Genomic DNA, 18,725 nt, shown 5'->3' with positions numbered 1-18,725 from the left:
GAATGGACTATAATTAGTATGTTCATGTGTTAAAGTATAAAACTATGTTTGCGAAGAGAAGTTCTATCATCTTAGAATTGAATTAGAGTTTTAGACCTATGAATAGAGAGATGTATAACATTTTGGTCTTGTCTAATGAAAGAATGTACGTCAGGACTTCTAAATTCGCAGATATAAGGAGCGAATTTATGTAAAAATACTTTTAAAACACAAATTTAAAGGTTAATTTTATTAAATAATGAAATCAATAGACTATATTTTATATTTTCATGTGTCAAAGTAAGAAACTATCTGTGCAAAGTGTAGTTTTAAAAATTAGATCTAGATCTAGATCATTTCGATCTAAACGTGGTAAACATGGCCTTGATTCATCAAATACTAATACTTTCATACAGTTGGGCAACTTATTTTTGAGGGTCTTTAGTTTGTTTTAGGGTTACTATACATACGTCACGGGTTCCAGTTAGCACCCAAGGAATATTTGTGCAAAGTTTCATCAAGATTGGTCAAACGATTTTGATTTCTATTTGGAACATACATACTCCTTACATTCTACTTTATAGTATAGATATATTTTGTTTTTACCTTTACAAAGAATACATATATGTGTTCTCAAATTAAATATGTAAAAGGAAGCAGCTGGTTATATGCCATTGAACACTCCTACAGATCTTAAAATTCATTCATACCAACTGTACATTTTTAGCGGCCCCCGAAAGGGGAAAAGACGCTATTAGTTTTGTTTGGCCTGTCTGTCTGTCCGTCCCGTTTATATCTCAGAAACTAAAAGAGAATGAAAATCGGATATCATGATATTTTAGATCATTCAAAGTTCTGATGCAACGGCTACTTTTTTTCTTTTCCGAAAGTGAACCATGTAATTTTAAAAATTATATATGAAAGCAGATTTTTCAAAAAATTACACCACTTTTCAAAGAAAAACTTCTGGGGAGGTAATTGTTTTTTAAAAAAGGTCATGGACTTGTTCATTAATAACTCAAGCTTTATTTATAGATTCGCGCATTGTTACAAAAACATTAGCATCTAAGGTCACAATGGTAAAAGTGTCAATGGTTCATTATAAAATATATTTTCCATTTATTAACTAACTCATTGATAGAATACTGATTGATTTAAATGGTGTTTTCAAAAAGAATTTTGATACCAACTTATTTTTAGTTATAAGTTTAAAAAATAACGAACTACTTTTATAGCACGCAGTTTAGACATATCCTCATTATAGGGGCCTACACTTGACAGTCTAAATAAGACTAAATAAAGCCTAGATCTAAATATATTTATAATAAATGCATTAATAATTTTAACAAAATCTTAATTATTAAGGCAATAATATCTTCTGATAGCTTAGGAGTGCAGATTTATTTATTATGTAAACAATAGTATCACATTAAGAAATGAATCGGAGTTGTGTTAGGTTTCATTTGTTCCAGAGTAAGAATAAAATAACATTCAACTTTGTTTTTCTAAAGCATTTTTTTTTACATAGATCTACATTCGTTCGCTAATGTTTTCATAAAAAATTAAATTCAGGTCAATTAGCTATTTTTAGCTCCATTCATAATATTTTTTTTATTCATGAATTTATGCATTCGCTTTACTTATAACATTATTATTTTCTTTAATTGTTTCTAATGCACTATATCAGTTACTACATTAGCAATACACAAGTTAAGACCCAGGGACAGTGGTCAGCTAATCGCCCAATGGCATCTGTAAACAGTCGTACCACAACACCGGCAATGAATCGCCAAACAGCTCCCACAGGACTTGTGTGGACACAGACAGACAGGGAATTTTCCCAATATACAGCCGACGGGGTTCCAGTCTATACCAAGTGTTGGGAGACAGGTCACATCGTTCATCGCTGTGAAATCCACCCAAACTCCAGCCCTCTGGCATAAGGAGTCGAGTGCTGGGAGGGGCTGTTTATGACTCAATTAGTCACATCAAGAAGAATGCCATTGGCACCTGCCCCATTACAGTTGTAGTCATCGGAAATGTAAGAGTCACATGCTTGCTAGATACTGGGTCACAGGTGTATCTGCTCACAGAGTCATTTTTTAATGAGCTCTTCAAATTTCAAGGCCATGTGCTACAGTGTGTGGATAATTGGTTCCAAATCACCGCAGCTAATGGGGTGGCTATATCATACGTTGGTTACTTTGAAGCGGATGTACAGCTCATAGATAAAGTTGTAAGAAAACGAGGCTTCTTGGTAACCAAGGATCAAAACTCCCCAGGATGGAAGCGTCACAAAGACAAAGTACCTGGGATATTAGGAATGTGTGTGTTAGGTACAGAGGGCCTGGGAGTGCTTGTCTAAAAAAAAAACGCTGTTAAAACTTCAAGCAAACCCCAAAAGCAAGTATGGGGTAGAGATCGACTTGCTCTCAAAGGTAAATTGTTGTTTCCAGCAGAATCTAAGAAAGTAATCCAACTGAGGGAATGCCCCAGAGACTACAGTGGTGACCTACTGCTAAAACCATCCCAGTCTGTCCCAAGGGCACTGGTTGTTTCTCGAGCAATTGTTAAGTCTAATAATGGCATCTTTCAAGCTGAAATTATCAACCTCTCGAGGGAAAATCTTGTTCTCTCCGAATCCATGGTTCTTGGCACATTTACAAGTTTTGACTGGTCAACGCCAAAGGCTGCCAACTTCCTCAAGGTATCAGCATCAGAGATCTGCATTACAGCCATTTCAGAACAGACGAGTCTTCTAAACAACAAGACAAAAAAGGACGCCTATCCACTACATCGAATTGATGAGGCATTAGACACATTGCATGGTGCTAAATTTTTCTCCTCTATGGACCTGGCCTCTGGTTACCATCAAATTTAAGTCGATGAGAGGGATAAGCATAAGACCGCTTTCACAACTCCATTTGGACTGTTTGAATATAACCGAATGCCTTTTGGCCTGTGCAATGCCCCTGCCACCTTTAGCCGCCTCATGCAATCTCAAATGAGTGACTTGATCATGCAGAGTGTGCTGGTGTACTTAGATGACATCCTTGTTTACAGATCTACCATTGAAGACCACATTGTTCTCCTAGGGAAGGTATTAGAGCGGCTAAAGACAATAGGTTTGAAGCTGAACCCAGAGAAATGTCAATTTATGAGAAGTGAAGTTAACTATTTGTGACACACAGTTTCTGCTGGCGGTGTCTCAACTGATTGCGACAAGATAGCAGCAGTTGTAAACTGGCCAGTCCCATCAACCCTTAAAAAACTCCAGTCTTTTCTAGGTTTTGCTAGTTATTACCGACGGTTTATGAAAGATTTTTCAAAGCTAGCATCACCACTACATAAACTGGTTGGACACATTAACAACACCCAAAATCCAAAGAAGAAGAACCCCTCTATTGTAGCAATGTGGACCAGTGAGTGCATGGGTTCTTTTAAGACGCTCAAGGCAGCCTTAACTACTAACCTAGTATTAGGATTTGCTGACTTCACGCGACCCTTCATGCTAGAGACAGATGCAAGTCACCAGGGATTGGGAGCAGTGCTATCACAAGAACAAGATGGCCACAAGAAAGTGATAGCCTATGCCAGTCGCACATTAAGACCCACTGAAGGGAACATGAACAATTATAGCGCATTCAAATTAGAACTCCTAGCTCTTAAGTGGGCAATGACTGAGAAGTTTAGAGGATACCTACTTGGAACAAAAGTTCAAGTTTATACTGACAATAATCCATTGTCTCACCTCAAAACCTAACCTGTAGACTGGGAGCAGTCGAACAGCGATGGGCAGCTGATTTGACAATATTTGACTACGAAATATTCTACCGGTCTGGACGTTCTAATGTGAATGCAGATATTCTATTACGGAATCCTTTTGAAAATGGAGAAGACAGCAAAGATAACGAGGAAAATGCAATAAGCGGCAATCAAACATCTTTGACTGTGCCAAAGGAAATTAGTGAAATAGTGAATTGTGGGCCTCAGGACACTAATGAAAAGGCCACAGTCTTTGTAGAAGCAACTGATCTTGCAGAAATGTTCCCATCCTATAGTAAGAAAGAATTTGCTGAATTACAGATGAAATACCCAGATATTGCAGCACTCTCAGTTTTTTGGCACTCTGGCTTCAAACCCAAGTCAGGGGAAAGGAGGAAGTTATCCCCCAATATGCAAACACTATTAAATCAGTGGATGAAAGTGAAGGCATTTTGTATAGACAGTATCAGCAAGATGGACAGACCTATAACCAGTTCCTACTCCCAGCCCAACTTTGTGTACAAGTAATATCATCAGCACATTCATTGGGGCATCAAGGAAGGGAGCGGACTATTGAACTATTGAGACAAAGATGCTACTGGCCAAAAATGTACCATGATGTGACAAGCTATGTACAGGGGTGCGAACGATGCCAGGAGGCTAAACTACCCACACGGATACCAAAAGGGCCTGCCGGTAGAATAGTAGCTTCAAAGCCTCTAGAAATCTTAGCCATTGACTTTACCAGGCTGCAACCATCCACGGATGGAAAGGAAGATGTCCTCATCCTTACAGATGTATTTACAAAGTATACAATTGTCATTCCCACGAAAGACCAACTAGCTAGTACTGTTGCTAAGGTCCTTATCAAAGATTGGTTCCTACATTATGGGGTTCCACTGAGGATCCACTCAGACCAAGGCAAAAACTTTGAGTCGCAATTAATTGCCGAACTGTGTTCCTCCTATGACATTAACAAGTCACGTACAACACCTTACCAACCCAAACCAAGGGAGAGTGTGAGAGGTTCAACAGGACCCTGCATGATCTGCTTAGAACGTTGCCACCCGACAAAAAACAAATGTCGCCCGACCACATCCCAGAGTTAGTTTTTATGTACAATTGTACCCCACATACAACCACTGGATTCGCTCCATATGAGCTAATGTTTGGCAGACCACCCAAGCTTCCACTTGATTTTCTTATTAGGACAGAGGCATGCGACGTGGGCACAGAGCCTGACATAAAGTGGCTCCACACTCACATTGATGGACTCAAGGAAGCTCACTGAAGAGCCTATACTAAGCTAGAACAATAGACATTGAAAGGGAAAGAAGCACAAGACTCTAAACAGACAGGAGAGATCATATCTATCATATCTCTAGGTGATACTGTACTCATTAGAAAGCGGTGGCTGGGTCGCAACAAGATACAGAACCACTGGGATCCTAGACATTTCAAGGTAATTGCTCTACCTTGGAAGGATGGTGATCCATACCTGGTGAACCCAAAAGGATGAAGAAGGAACTCCAAGGCGTGTTACCAGAACAGAGATCAAGCGCTACCAAGCACCACCTGTCTGGTGCCGAAGTAATGAAAAGAGTCCAGAACAAGGCCAGGAGTGTAATGAAGTACCAGAGGGACCCCGCAGGACCCAACGACTGACTGCAGGGCAACATAATAATATGTATCACCTCCCAAAGGCTGTGCACACGAACTCGAATCAGTTGTTTGATTTTGAAGAGTCACTCTAGGACAGAAAGCCCCGAGACGGGTCGTTTCAAGCTAGTGGCTCTGTAGTGGGGATGATACTATATACTGGTAGGCTAAGCTTAACCAAACAATGGTCCACAAACACAAGCTGACCTCTGCCCCGGAAAAACCGCCAAAACAACCGATTTAAAAGGCACAAACAAGGTGGTCATTTCCTTTTCCTGCTGGCGTCTTTCATTGAAACTTGCTGGTACGCACCTACTCCAATACCACTCTGTGTAATCCTGTTGAGTTTTCCATTGTGTTGTTAGAGGCTGCAGGTTTTTTTTTATTGCTAATAAAACCTTAAATTAGCCAAAGAGTTGCCTCCATTGTGTTACATTCTGTGCCAAACCCACCACACATACAAAATAAAGTTCATTCATTTCATATTTTAATCAAATTGACCCTTACATTTTGTGTTTCTAAAGCATTTTTGGTCAGAATAAGACGCCAGCAGAACGATGGTTAAACGCTCTTCGACTGCAAAATGTCTCATTTTTAAATCCCTTTGAATAATGTTTTTACTTTTATAAATTATTATGTAAATTTATAGGGCCTAAGTACATTTCAAATACAACAGATTTGTTCCTTGAAAAGAAAAGATACTTATCAGATTTAGATTAAGGCTTTGAGTGTCACCGCCGAAAAAAAATTTCTTTGAAAAATAATATTTTTAAAAAGTTCATATATAAGTTATTAATTTTGTTCAATATGCCTCTTTGTAACTTCATTTGGTTAAGGAACTAGAATACAAATCCCTGAGCAACAGCAACAAAATAAATTCGTAAGACGGAGAAAAAATTAGGTCGACCAATGAGATTTGAATCTATTTTGTAGGATATATGTAGTGTTCAGATTCAAGTATAAAGTTGTGAGTTATAGTCCCAAAAATTAAGAGAAAAGTTGGGAAAGGGCGACTAGGAAAAAAAAAGTTTGTTTCAGAACTCATTTCAATCGTTACTCTTACACTTAAAAATTTCCTATGAATTCTAAACTTACCAAAAGCATATTCTTTCAAAAAGTATTTTAACTGTAAGCGCAATTACAAAGACTATGTCGTCATATTTAACTATTCTGGTTTAAAACGTCATGTTTGCGTAGGGGCCGGTAGAGTGAAAACAATTATCATGTAAGAGTTCTCTCTTCTTTTTCTAATTATTGCTAATGATTGCATTTGGCATTAAAGAATATGGATTAGGCCAACTCTCTCTCTATATATATATATGGCTCCTTTTGTCTCGAAAGGCAATGGATGCGCCCAAGTGAGTCACTGGTTTTGGCTTAATCTTGAGACGGGGCAGAATCTGGTGTGGCTAATCAAGCCAATTCTAGAACGGCAGACTTTGCCACAATTCGTACATTTGTATGCCTCTGATTTAGGGCTAGCAGACAGGGCAGCTTTCTTTTTTTCCCTCTTGATTAAAGCCGCTTCAATTCTTTTGTTCTCAGCAAGGGTTGTCCCAGCACGCACAGTCTGTCTCCATGCACTCCGGTCTTTGGCTATGTTTTCCCACATACTTTCACTGATGCCTGAGGCTCTCATGTCTCGCTTGCAGACATCTCTATATGTTAGTCTTGGGCGGCCCTTGGGTCTGACTCCTTCCACAAGCTCAGCATATAAGATATCTTTCGGGATTCTACCATCTGGCATGCGGGTGACATGTCCGAGCCAGCGTAATCTCCTTTGTGTCAGGAGAGCATACATGCTGTTCATATTGGCCAGTCTCAAAACTTCCTGATTGGAGACATGGTCCCTCCAAGAGATGCCCATTATGCGTCTCAGGCAGCGCAAGTGGAAACTATTCAATCTGTGCTCTTGGTATATGTATGTTGACCAGCTTTCACTGCCATAAAGGAGAGTGCTCACAACACAGGCGTTGTAGACTAGGATTTTGGTCGCTTTGGTCAATTTACCATTTTCCCAGACGCGCTTGGAGAGTTTTGCCAATGCTGTGGTAGCTTTTCCTATCCTTTTTGTCAGCTCGATGTCTACGTCTAGGTTACTGACAATTGTTGAACCCAAGTAGGTAAATTCCTGCACCACTGAAAGGGTGTGGTTCCCAATTTGTATTATAGGTATTTCTGCAACGTCTTGTGCCAGGATTTCGGTCTTGGAGAGACTTATAGTAAGGCTAAACTCTTGACAAGCAGCTGCTAAGGCGTTCACTAGCTTCTGTAGACCTCCTTGTGAGTAAGATACGAGTGCCGCGTCATCGGCAAACAGCAGCTCCCTTATCAAGATACGACGCCTTTTCTATATAAGAATGTAATGTATAAGAATGTAATTAATAGCCTATATAATTAGTGGCAGGTTTTGTTTGTAAAAAAAATTCTTAACAATAGTACAAAAGAAAAAATATTGCTTTGCCCGGTGGGGAGAAGGTGATTACATCTATCGACCCTAACACCTGGTCAAACTCTCTTTCATTTTATATTTACTAATGATTTAGTTTGAGGTTAGAGTGTGGTGTGACATAATATACAAATGGGTTCACATGTCAATAAGTAGCTTATACTATAAAGATTCTCAACTAATGTTGTTTATACACTATGATTTCTGCTTAAAAATTGGACCGCCCCCTCACTCAAAAGTCTAGAGTGAGGAGGGCAGTAGCTGTTATCGCCCCCCTCCCCACAGCCACAGAAGCGACCAAGATACCAGAAGAGGATCGACATAATATAAAGGTCAGTTAAGATATATGCTAGCTTTTATCATATAGATATGTAACTAATTATTTTAACAGCCTGTGATTTCTGCCGAAAATTGGACCGCCCCACCCACTCGAAAGTTAAGGTCGGGGGGCGGAATTATGCTATCGTCCTCCCCCACCACGCCAAATCGGCCAGCATACCAGAATGGGAACTTTATAATATTAAGATTAGTTAAAATATCAATAAGTTGCTTTTATCATATAGATAAGTGTCACGTATCATTTGTCAAACATATTTTCACTTGAAATATTGTGGAGTTTAGTGTGTACTAATATGTCTTGTAGGTTTTGGTCTCGCCTGAATACTACAAGAGGTGGGGATGAAAAGACGTCGCGAGTATGTTCATCGGCTAGGAGAATGTTCAGGTTTTTGAGAAAGATGTTTTTTGCTTTCACATTGTGAGGGTGGTAGGTTAATATCAATTTGGGCCTCTCATCATTGCTAGATATCGTTTTTTTCTTGAAAGCTTGTTCTCTTTTAAGATTCTATCCCCTACTCCCAACTTCTACGTATCCGCCGCCTTTGCCAAGATGACAATGACTTCACGGAAAAAGCAACTGAAATGATAGAGTTTTTCTTGCGTCGTGGCTACCCTCAAGCTATTTTAGACAAAGCCTTATCGCGAGTGGAGAGGCCCAAATTGAACCTGGCACTTGGCCATGTAAGCGACGTAATTGTCAGACCTGCAAACACACGCTCGCCACCCCCACCATCACCTGTCCTAAAATGACCATCAAGATCAGTGGCAAATTTAACTGTAATAGTAGAGGAGTCATATATGCTATAATATGCTCAAGGTGTCAGATGGTTTATATTGGAAACACAGGCAGGATCTTAAAAACACGACTCCAAGAACACCTTAGAGACATCCGTAACTTTGCTACTAAGCCCGTCTCTATCCATTTTAATAACCCACATCATAGGGGTACCACCGACCTCCTCGTCACTGCCATACAACAATGCAACGACAAAAACACCCGTCTGCAGATCGAAAACAAAATTATTTACATGTCAGGCACCCTCCAACCTAACGGAATCAACAACCAGCACACTTTTATTTAATACGTGATGGGCACTAACACTACGGTACCCCCTTTTTCCATTCATCTTTGCCTGACATCTCCGCCCCCTTCCGTTTTCCCGCGCTTTTACACCAGCGTAGCTCATTTCTTTTCTGCCTCGATAGAGAACAACATCGGACAGATAAGTTTACTTAAGACTATTTTGTGTTAATTGTTTTTTCATTTTTTGTTTGTTTTGTAGCTGATGAAGGCCTCGTGGCCCAAACGTCCTTTGTTTTACTTGGTCCGGCAGGGTTACATATATGCATGTTTTTCGTATTTTCTCTGCTGTGTAGATCGTTAAATATCCAGTAGAAATATTTTGAATAGTTTTTCTGTCACAGTTTATTCATGTAATTTTTGTAAATTTGCTGTTTCAAGTTTTAAATTAAAAGTTTCTGTATTTGAATTGAGAAGGATTTTCGATTATTCATTTCTAGATTACATTTAGATCTAGATATAACATAGTCCTTATCAAGTCACAGTAATTTTTCTAGACAGCTGACATCTTCTAATCCTCGGGATCACGGTTACAGGATCTTTATCTAAGAGGCAAAAGTTCATTCAACATCATTACTACTTCAAGAGCTTATTCATCGTGACATCTATCATCATCAAAGATCTTCAGTGATCGTGATAGAATGGCATTTTTTACTCAAGTATTAAAGATCCATTGACAGTGACAATAAGTATCTAATTATTTAACATATTTAACAATGGAGTCAACAAAAATGCTAGCTGTGGCATTCTCTCCCACCTTGACTACTGTAACGCCGTGCTAGCAGGTATACCTGATGACAAAATAGCCAAGCTGCAACGTATACAGAACAACGCCGCACGAATAGTACTTAGAAAAACAAGACAGGATTCTGCTACTATGCTCTTGTGCACGCTCCATTGGCTTCCCGTGAAAGCGAGAATCGATTACAAGGTCGCCACACTTTGTCATCAGTGTATATATAACAATGAGATGCCCTTGTTCCTTAGAGAACTGATTTCTCCATATGTCCCCCAGAGAGCCCTGCGCTCAATGGACTCAACGCTTTTAGTGGTGCCACGTTTCTCCCTCAAAAGCTACGGCCTGCGGGCTTTTTCAGTGCACGGACCAAAAGGTTGGAACTCACTCCCCATTGATCTCAGACAGACAACATGCTACACCACTTTTAAGAAGAACATTAAGACCTACTTGTTTAAAACTTTCTTAGATTAGATGTAAATCTCCGCTGTCGTATTTGTAATGTTATTACAGCGCCTTGAGCCTACATTTTGTTTGTTAACAGCGCTTTATAAATAAAATTATTATTATTATGTTAACAAACTGTGATTTCTGAAAAAAATTGGATTGCCCCCCCCCCCCCGCCCAACTCGAAAGTTAAGTGTCGGGGGGGGGGCGTTATATACCAAAACTAGGTAAAGTTATAAATAATTTGTATATATTATTAACAAAGTATAGAATTCGCATATAATTCTTATATAAATTGTGTGATTTCTCTGCTAAAATTCGTCCGCCCCCCTTTGGCAAGGGGGTTGGCCTAGTCGGGATCGCCCCTCCCCCCACTGGATCCGCCAGTGGATCTGTACAGACATCACAAGTATTTTGTTTTTCAAAAGATTTTACACTTTTCCGGAAATAAATCAACTTTGTCAAGAAGTAAGCGTATAGATAGAACCTCGTCTTTAAAATCACCATCATTAATAGACCTCATGTCAACTTTTAATCATCTGCATTAATTAAAATGTTTGAAACAATTTTGTTTCAGTTGTCTGCAACTTCATTTCTTGAATGACAATTATTACCAAGCTGGTCAAAAGTTTGTACACGTTATTTCTCCTAAACCTGATCTCGGATCAAGCTGAAATTTGGCAGTTATTTCTTTTTCACGACAAAACAAGATTTAATAAATAAACAATTAGTTAATTAGTTATTGGTAATTAATTATTTTGTTTGGTACCTCGAACAAAAGAAAAATTGTACTAAGTTGAATTCGTCCCATCAAAAAAACTTTGAAACTAACACGAACTGTAAATAAACAGCAAGTCCTTTAAATAGTAGCTTTAACATATCTATACGCTATAGAAACATCAACATAGTGATATTTACAATGTCTAAACATTGACATGTCAATAACGTCAACGAAACGACAGTTTTGACGCTTGATTTCGATCATCATTGGAAGAAAACATATTTTTTTTGTCTTTAGTTGTAAAAAAATGTCAGCAAAACATCCGTCTGACTTTTCTATGGTGTTATTAACTTCATGTCCAGGCATTGATAAATGACAGGTAATGTCAGTGAACGCACACACACACACACAAGGGAGGTAATAGAATACCATGTTGTTTTGTCCGTACTGGGCAGACACCAATGAAATGAGAGTCGAGTATTGCTGTCTTTTCTCGTCACTTTCAAATTAAACTTAATCCTAGGGCCGTACAATACCTTAAGATCACAAACGACAAAATAGAAGAAATGTAAAGCAAACTTTGTAGTGAAACGTTGGAAATGCAAAACACTTCATGCCAAAACGACATTCTGTCCAATCTCCTTTCAACCTTTTGTTCCGATAGTTGGAATTGTAACAATACACTCTGAGCAATTTTGTCAAGTAATATTATAAGAATTAGTTTAGTAAAATTCTAAGAACGTATAGACAATCTGAAAATTCTTTAAAATGTCGTTACATTAAGGGAGAGCAAAGGTTGTCCGTTTTGTTTCTGGTAGGTGTCATTTCAATGTCATTTTATTCTTGTTTTGCACAGGACACAAATGCGCAACAAAGGTAGTCAATTTAAAACACAGGCAACTACAAAAAACAAAATTTAAAAAAATATTTGCAGTCTCCCTCTCTCTTTTTTTTTCTTTTTTTTTTCCTATCTAAGCCTCTCTGCCTCTCTTTCTCCCTTTTTCTCTCTCTCCTCTATTTCTCTCCTTCCTATACAATTCCACTTTCAAACTTCCACATTTAAGTGCAAAGTGACGAAGAAAAATTTCGAGACAAAACTGCAAAACAAACTTTCTTTGTAATCTTGATCAAAGGTCTAAATCTATGGCTTAACTGGACTCCGGCGGGTGTTTTTCCAGATAAACTAAAAACTTCATTAGTTTTAGTTTTTAAAAAATACTATTAAAGGCTTATTGTATAAATTGTTTCTAATTATTTAATATCAATTAAGAATCAATTAAAAAAAAACAATTAGATAATTAATTAATGGTAATTAATTATTTGGTTTGGTATCAAACAAGGGAAAGAGATTATACTCGACTGATTTGGCGTTATAGTTGAATTACTCCCCTTTATATTTTGTGTAGAGAATTAGGTCGTCGCATAAAAGTTTGAAACTAACAATAGATAGCTATGAAACCTTGTCTTTCCATAGCACTAGGCTGGCAGTGGTTAGTGTATTAGCTTGAGAAGGCTTGAACCCTCGAGTTCAAACTAAAGTCGTACAATTTTTTTAAAATATAAAATACATTAAAAAAGCGATCACGTCAACATTCACAAGTTATCCCCTTCTACCCCTCCCCCTTTTCCCAACTGCTCCAGCAAGTGATACGATTATAGCGCATTGAGACAACAAGACATTGTGCTAAACAAAAACAATTGGTAAAAATATTTCTAATAGAACAAATGTCAGTCTATATCTATTACAAATTTAATGACAGCTGATTTAAACTAATTGCTACAACTACGCTTAATATAAGCCTTGTTAAAAATAAAGTTGTTGTTTTTTTTACATTTTAGATCCACCGATTTGCTTTTTTTAGTGTTCCCCGAAAGGACAAAAAAAAACAAAAAAAAAACAACGATATAAGTTTTAAGTGATCTGTCAGATTTATATATATATATATATATATATATATATATATATATATATATATTGTTATAAACCTGGTGGTGGCACAGATGGGGGTAGTGGTGTGTGTGTAGTCAGCCGACGCAAATCGCCCCAGGCCAGCGCTAGACGAGCGGTCAACCGTGACGAGGTACGATGGTCAGCCGAGTCGAGTGTCAACAGGACGGTTCGGGAAGGATCGCCGTCGTGAACAGAGCTCTGGAGCGTCAGGAGAGTTGTAGTCATCTGACCACCAAGAAACGTCGAGCGGCGTTCTGTCCGGTTCGAGAAGGCCAGTAGGGACCCTATATAAGAGCGGCGTTCTGTCCGGTTCGAGAAGGCCAGTAGGGACCCTATATAAGAGCGGCGTTCTGTCCGGTTCAAGAAGGCCAGCAGGGACCCTATATAAGAGAGGAGGTGTCGAGACGGTTGAGAAAAGGGGCTTAATACAGCAAGGTTCACGAGAGACGGTTCACGATAGGGGCTCAGAACACGGTCAACTACAGCACAGTTCGACGGTGTGGTTCTGTACGGAGCATTACGACGGTTCAGTGCGGAGTACAGTCAAGTACAGTTGAGACTACTGGCGTCTTGATCTTGGTCTGCGATCAAGTCCGACACAACGAGCCTAGTGTGTGAAGTCAGTCCTGAACTGTTGAACCCAGTGCAAGCCCGGAACGAGACGGAGAGACCAGTGCAAGAGTTGATACGGCGGAACGGTGTTATCGGAGAGATATTTGTACAGTGTACGTGTTGCCAATTGTACAGTATTGGCTGTTATTTATTGACATTAAAGTGCTACGTTACTTTGGAGCCCTGAGTTGTCAAGCTCTTTAAGTTGGTGGTGTATGGTGCAGTTTGCAGAGAGCCTGGATAGTGAGATTCGTAACAATATATATATATAAAGGAAAAGGTATTGAAAATATCAAATTTCATATTTTGCAGCTTGCAAAGTTTAGGTGCAACGGCAACATTTTGTCTTCAGAAAGCAAAACTTTTTGTTTTTAAAATGAAATATGTAGCCTCTTTTATGTCATAAACATACATCCTTTCAAAAGTAATAGCCAAATTTAAATTATCAGTCATACTAAAAAGGTTTATATGAAAATGGGTGGGGGTGGGGCTTTTTTTTTTAATAACATTAACATACATGCAATGATGTTATTAGTCAGACTAGGTAACCATTGTTTAAACAATAATGTTACTAGTCAAACCAGAGTAATCCAAATATATGTATAACTAATGTTTGGTTGTCTACGAGCCTATAGTGATTTAACGAACATGTTTATGTTTCTTTAAAAAAAAATAGAATATAATAAACACATAATTGAACACTTTTTTAGAACAAGGTTTGAGAGGCAGTAATTAAGGTTTTATAACATTCTATTTACCACCAACTGTCATCCGCATCACAATAAGTCCCTCAAAAAAAAAAAATCCACACCGTTTAACTAATCCTTGATGAAGCTTCACCCAAAAACTAGTGTCGTAAGAAATGTTTACATTCCCTTCCACATCCGAACAAAAAATGCTAAATCTAAATCTTAGTTCAAGCTGGTGGCATGGTCTTCTTTATCTGTCATAACTATAAAATCTTTTTTTTTTATATTCACCTCACTAGCAGAGTGGTTAGTATGTCGGCTTGAGGAGGAGTGAGCCATGAGCTCGAATTCAGTCTACCCCCTTTTTTTCAAAGGTGTAAATGCTTTTAATGATTACGGTCACATTTACCCAGATATATTCCACCCTTTCCATTTCCTAACTGTCTCGGAAGGCAATGGATGCACCCAGATAAGTGATAACATCGTATATACGGCTCCTTCTGTCTCGGAAGGCAATGTATGCGCCCAGATGAGTCACTGGCGCTGGTCACGACTTGAGGTGGGGCTGGATCTGGAGTGACTGATCAAGCCAATTCTGGAGCTGCAGAGTTTGGCACAGTTTGTGCATGTATATTCATCTGTCCTAGGGCTAGCTGACAGGGCAGATTTCTTTTTCTTTCTCTTGGCTGACGCATCTTCATTTCTATAGCATTCGGCGAAGGTCGTATCAGCACGTACAGTCTGTCTCCATGTTGTCCGGTCTTGGGCTATCTCCTCCCACATACTTTGGTCGATGCCCGTGGCTCTCTTGTCTCGCTTGCAGACATCTCTGTAAGTTAGTCTTGGGCGGCCCTTGGGTCTGGCTCCCTCTGCAAGCACAGCGTATAGGATGTCTTTAGGGATTCTTCCGTTTGGCATGTGAGTTACATGACAGAGCCACAGTAGTCTTCTCTGATGAAGGAGAGCATAGATGCTGTGCATGTTGGCCCGTGTCAAAACTTCCTGGTTGGTGACACAATCCCTCCAGGAGATGCACATTATGCGTCGCAGGCAGCGTAGGTGGAAGCTATTTAATCTGTGTTCTTGGCGCATGTAAGTTGCCCAGCTCTCACTGCCATAAAGAAGTGTGCTCAGAACGCAGGCATTGTAGACCAGGATTTTTTTAGCCGTAGTCAATTTGGTATTTTCTCACACACGATTGGAGAGTTTTGCCATTGCTGCAGAAGCCTTTCCTATTATTTTTGTCAGCTCAGTGTCTAAATCTAGGTTGCTGGCTATTGTTGTTCCCAAAATGTGAATTCCTGCACCACCGTAAGTGTGTGATTTCCAATATGTATCACTGGTATTTCTGCAGCATCTTGTGCTAGGATTTCAGTCTTGGAGAGGCTTATTGTAAAGCTAAACTCTTGACAAGCTGCCAGAGCATTTACAAGCCTCTGCAATCCTTTTTGTGAATGCGATATAAGTGCGACATCATCGGCAAACAGCAATTGCCTTATCAAGATACGTCGTCTCTTTGTTTTGGCTTTAAGGCGTGCCAGGTTAAATAGCTTTCCTTCGGATCTACTGTGGATATATACTTAATCTTCCAGGGATTTAAAAGCGCTAAAAGTACAACTGAAAAGAAGATGCCGAATGGTGTTGGAGCCAGAACACATCCTTGTTTTACTCCGCTCTTGGTGGAGAATGGCCTAGAGGCGGGGCTGTCAAACTGTATGGTGCCCTGCATATTTTTATGAAAATCTGACTTCCGTATCTTGTTTGGACAGCCGATTCTCTTTAATACGGCAAACAAGCTGGTTCTGCTGACAAGGTCAAACGCCTTGGTCAAGTCAATAAAAGCTAAACAGAGGGACTGCCTTTGTTCTCTGCTTTTCTTCTGTAGCTGCCGCAGGTTTCAAAGATTGTCATTGCCAGGGGTCATTGCGTATTGAGAAAGCTAGACGAATGAAACAGTATTAAACAGAAACAATTGATAAAAATATTTCTAATCGCACATATTTATTATTGTTGGTCTAGATCAACTATTACAAATTTAATTACATGACTAATCCAAACTAATTGATACAATATCAATTTTTATACGTTTTTTAAAAAAGTATTTTAAAAATGTTTTTCTTGTTTTCACAGTCGTTCATTGACATGCAGTGGAAGAAAAGAAAAAATTCTTAGAACTACTGACCTTGATTACATCTGCTCTTGAAACATACAGAGGTATCCAGTTATAAAAAGACACTTGTGTAGACTAGAAGTTACATGGGTCTTTTCTTCCATTGTCAGGAATAAACACTAAGGTTTCTGAAGAGCTTATTTGATTATTTGAAAACACACCAAGTCAAATTATTGCCTTTTTCCCCCTCAGTTTAGTACACTAGAGATCCATAGGAAGTTAAATGTTAAACACAAAAACTGAAATTAGATGAAAGAAAAACAAATATTAGTAGACCTATTATAACTATTAATTTTTATATAGAAATAAAATGAAAATATAACATTAAAAAATCACAGACAGTAGGGCGTACTTTGTAATTTTTAAGACACCTCTATGGCTGCAATTAAAATAAGTATTAGACATTTTTATTAAAATTCACAAACTAATGCCTATTGTGTCTTTGAAATATATTTAATATCATTCTGACTTAAAAACCAGCTCGATAAACTGTCCTCAAAGATCTAGATAGATTTAGAGTCCTCCAAGATATAGACCTAGTTAGATAAAGTGTCCTCCAAGATCTAAATCTAGTTAGATAAAGTGTCCTCCAAGATCTAGTTAGACAGTGTCCTCCAGGAACTAGACCTAGTTAGACAGTGTCCTCCAAGATCTAGTTAGATCTAAAGGCCTACCAGAAAGTGGGTGCTGGGTATCGACACGTGAACACTATACAGCGCTCTCACGAGAACACAATGAAGCGCTCTCACGCGTTGACAAAAACAATCTTCCCGCGGCTGCCCATGACGGTGTGAGCGTCGAGTCCAGACTGGACAAGAGTAAAGCCAAGTGTAAATAACTCGCATGTCCATTTCAATTTATAACTGGAGAAACGAAAGTCTCCTAAGATGTCCCTAGAAATGAATCAGAACAGTGATTTACTTTACCCAGTATATAGAACTTAACCAAATCTGATCAGCTTATCATAGACCCAACGTTACTAAAAACTATTCATGTAGTAGGACCTGTTAGAAATACATCTTTTTATTTATCTTATCTTCTTATCTTATAAAATACAGACGTTTCCTCTAAAAAGAAGATGATTACGTCCTAAACGGTACACGTGTTCCTATGTCTATTCAGTCATGCATGTTCATCAATGACTGCCAAGTGCCGAAGTCATTGGTTTTCCTGTTCGTAAACGAATGTATTAAAAATGCTTTAGAAAACCAAATTTGAATGTTAATTTGATCAAAATATGAAATGAATGGACGATAATTAGTATGTTCATGTATTAAAGTATAAAACTATCTGTGCGAAGAGAAGTTTTATCATCTTAGAGTTCTAGATCTAGGAATGAAAAGATGGGTAACATTACGGTAATGAAAGAATGTTCGTCAGGAAATCTGTAGTCACAAATATAAGCAACTCAAGAAAAAAGAAAACACATTTCCTTTAAAAAAAAAAATCCTTCTGAATAATGTTCTATGTCAGTGATGCCCAACCTAATTCAATCTGCGGGCCATTTTTATTTCCAACACTAGTGTCGTGGGCCACATGGTCGAAAAAAGAAACAAAAACTTAATGAAATTGACCTGAAACTATTTTTTTGAGACCCGAGGATCTAGTTAAATCTAGTACTTACATTAATTATGGGGATGTTGGACTTTTCTTTTTACGCGTCAGAAAATAGCGTAAGTTCTGTTTATATTTTGTAGTTTTGTAAAACAACCACACTTTCTGTATAAAACAAACATTTTGACCTAGCATGTCCCACACAAAAGTAAAGATCCGTTGACTTTTCCTGGTAGATTCTATATTCTGAGTCCTATTTCATCAACGAAAAAAAAAAAAAAAAAAAAGAGTTAAAAGCCATCGCAGCAATCCATTAAAAAAAAAGGTTGCAAATGTAGGTAAAGATACATTGTTAAACATTTTTTTTTAGGGCGGGGGTATTTTCTATATTTTGAGCCGACGTTTCTGCGGGCTGGAGGGAAGCACGCGGACCGCGGGCCGTATTTTGGGCATCACTGTTTTATGTTGTTCTCAATACTTTTGCATTACGGTTCACGCGATAATATAAGAAACTACTTATTAATTGTTGTTTTAAATTATGCCCAACTTATATGCATACTAAATAGATTTTTT

The 18,725-nt window shown here is 38.5% G+C and overlaps 1 protein-coding gene across 3 annotated transcripts in view; it reads right to left on the bottom strand.

Moving 5' to 3' along the window:
- LOC106079159 (trissin receptor-like) overlaps positions 1-17,363 on the bottom strand; it is a 155,401-nt gene extending 138,038 nt beyond the window's left edge. The window contains exons 1-2 of one of the 3 annotated variants that reach the window (XM_056010938.1): positions 17,273-17,363; positions 16,611-16,837 (exon numbers count right to left, since the gene is read on the bottom strand). The gene's annotated coding sequence lies outside the window, so the exon portion shown is untranslated. The other 2 variants (XM_056010937.1, XM_056010936.1) reach the window with 2 other exon arrangements.
- Between the last annotated feature and the right edge of the window lie 1,362 nt (positions 17,364-18,725).

Source organism: Biomphalaria glabrata, chromosome 14, assembly GCF_947242115.1.
Source record: "Biomphalaria glabrata chromosome 14, xgBioGlab47.1, whole genome shotgun sequence".
In the NCBI taxonomy this organism is placed as follows: Eukaryota; Metazoa; Mollusca; class Gastropoda; family Planorbidae; genus Biomphalaria; species Biomphalaria glabrata.
The sequence above is the reverse complement of the archived record's forward strand: the minus strand, read 5'-3'. Positions and strand labels throughout refer to the sequence as shown.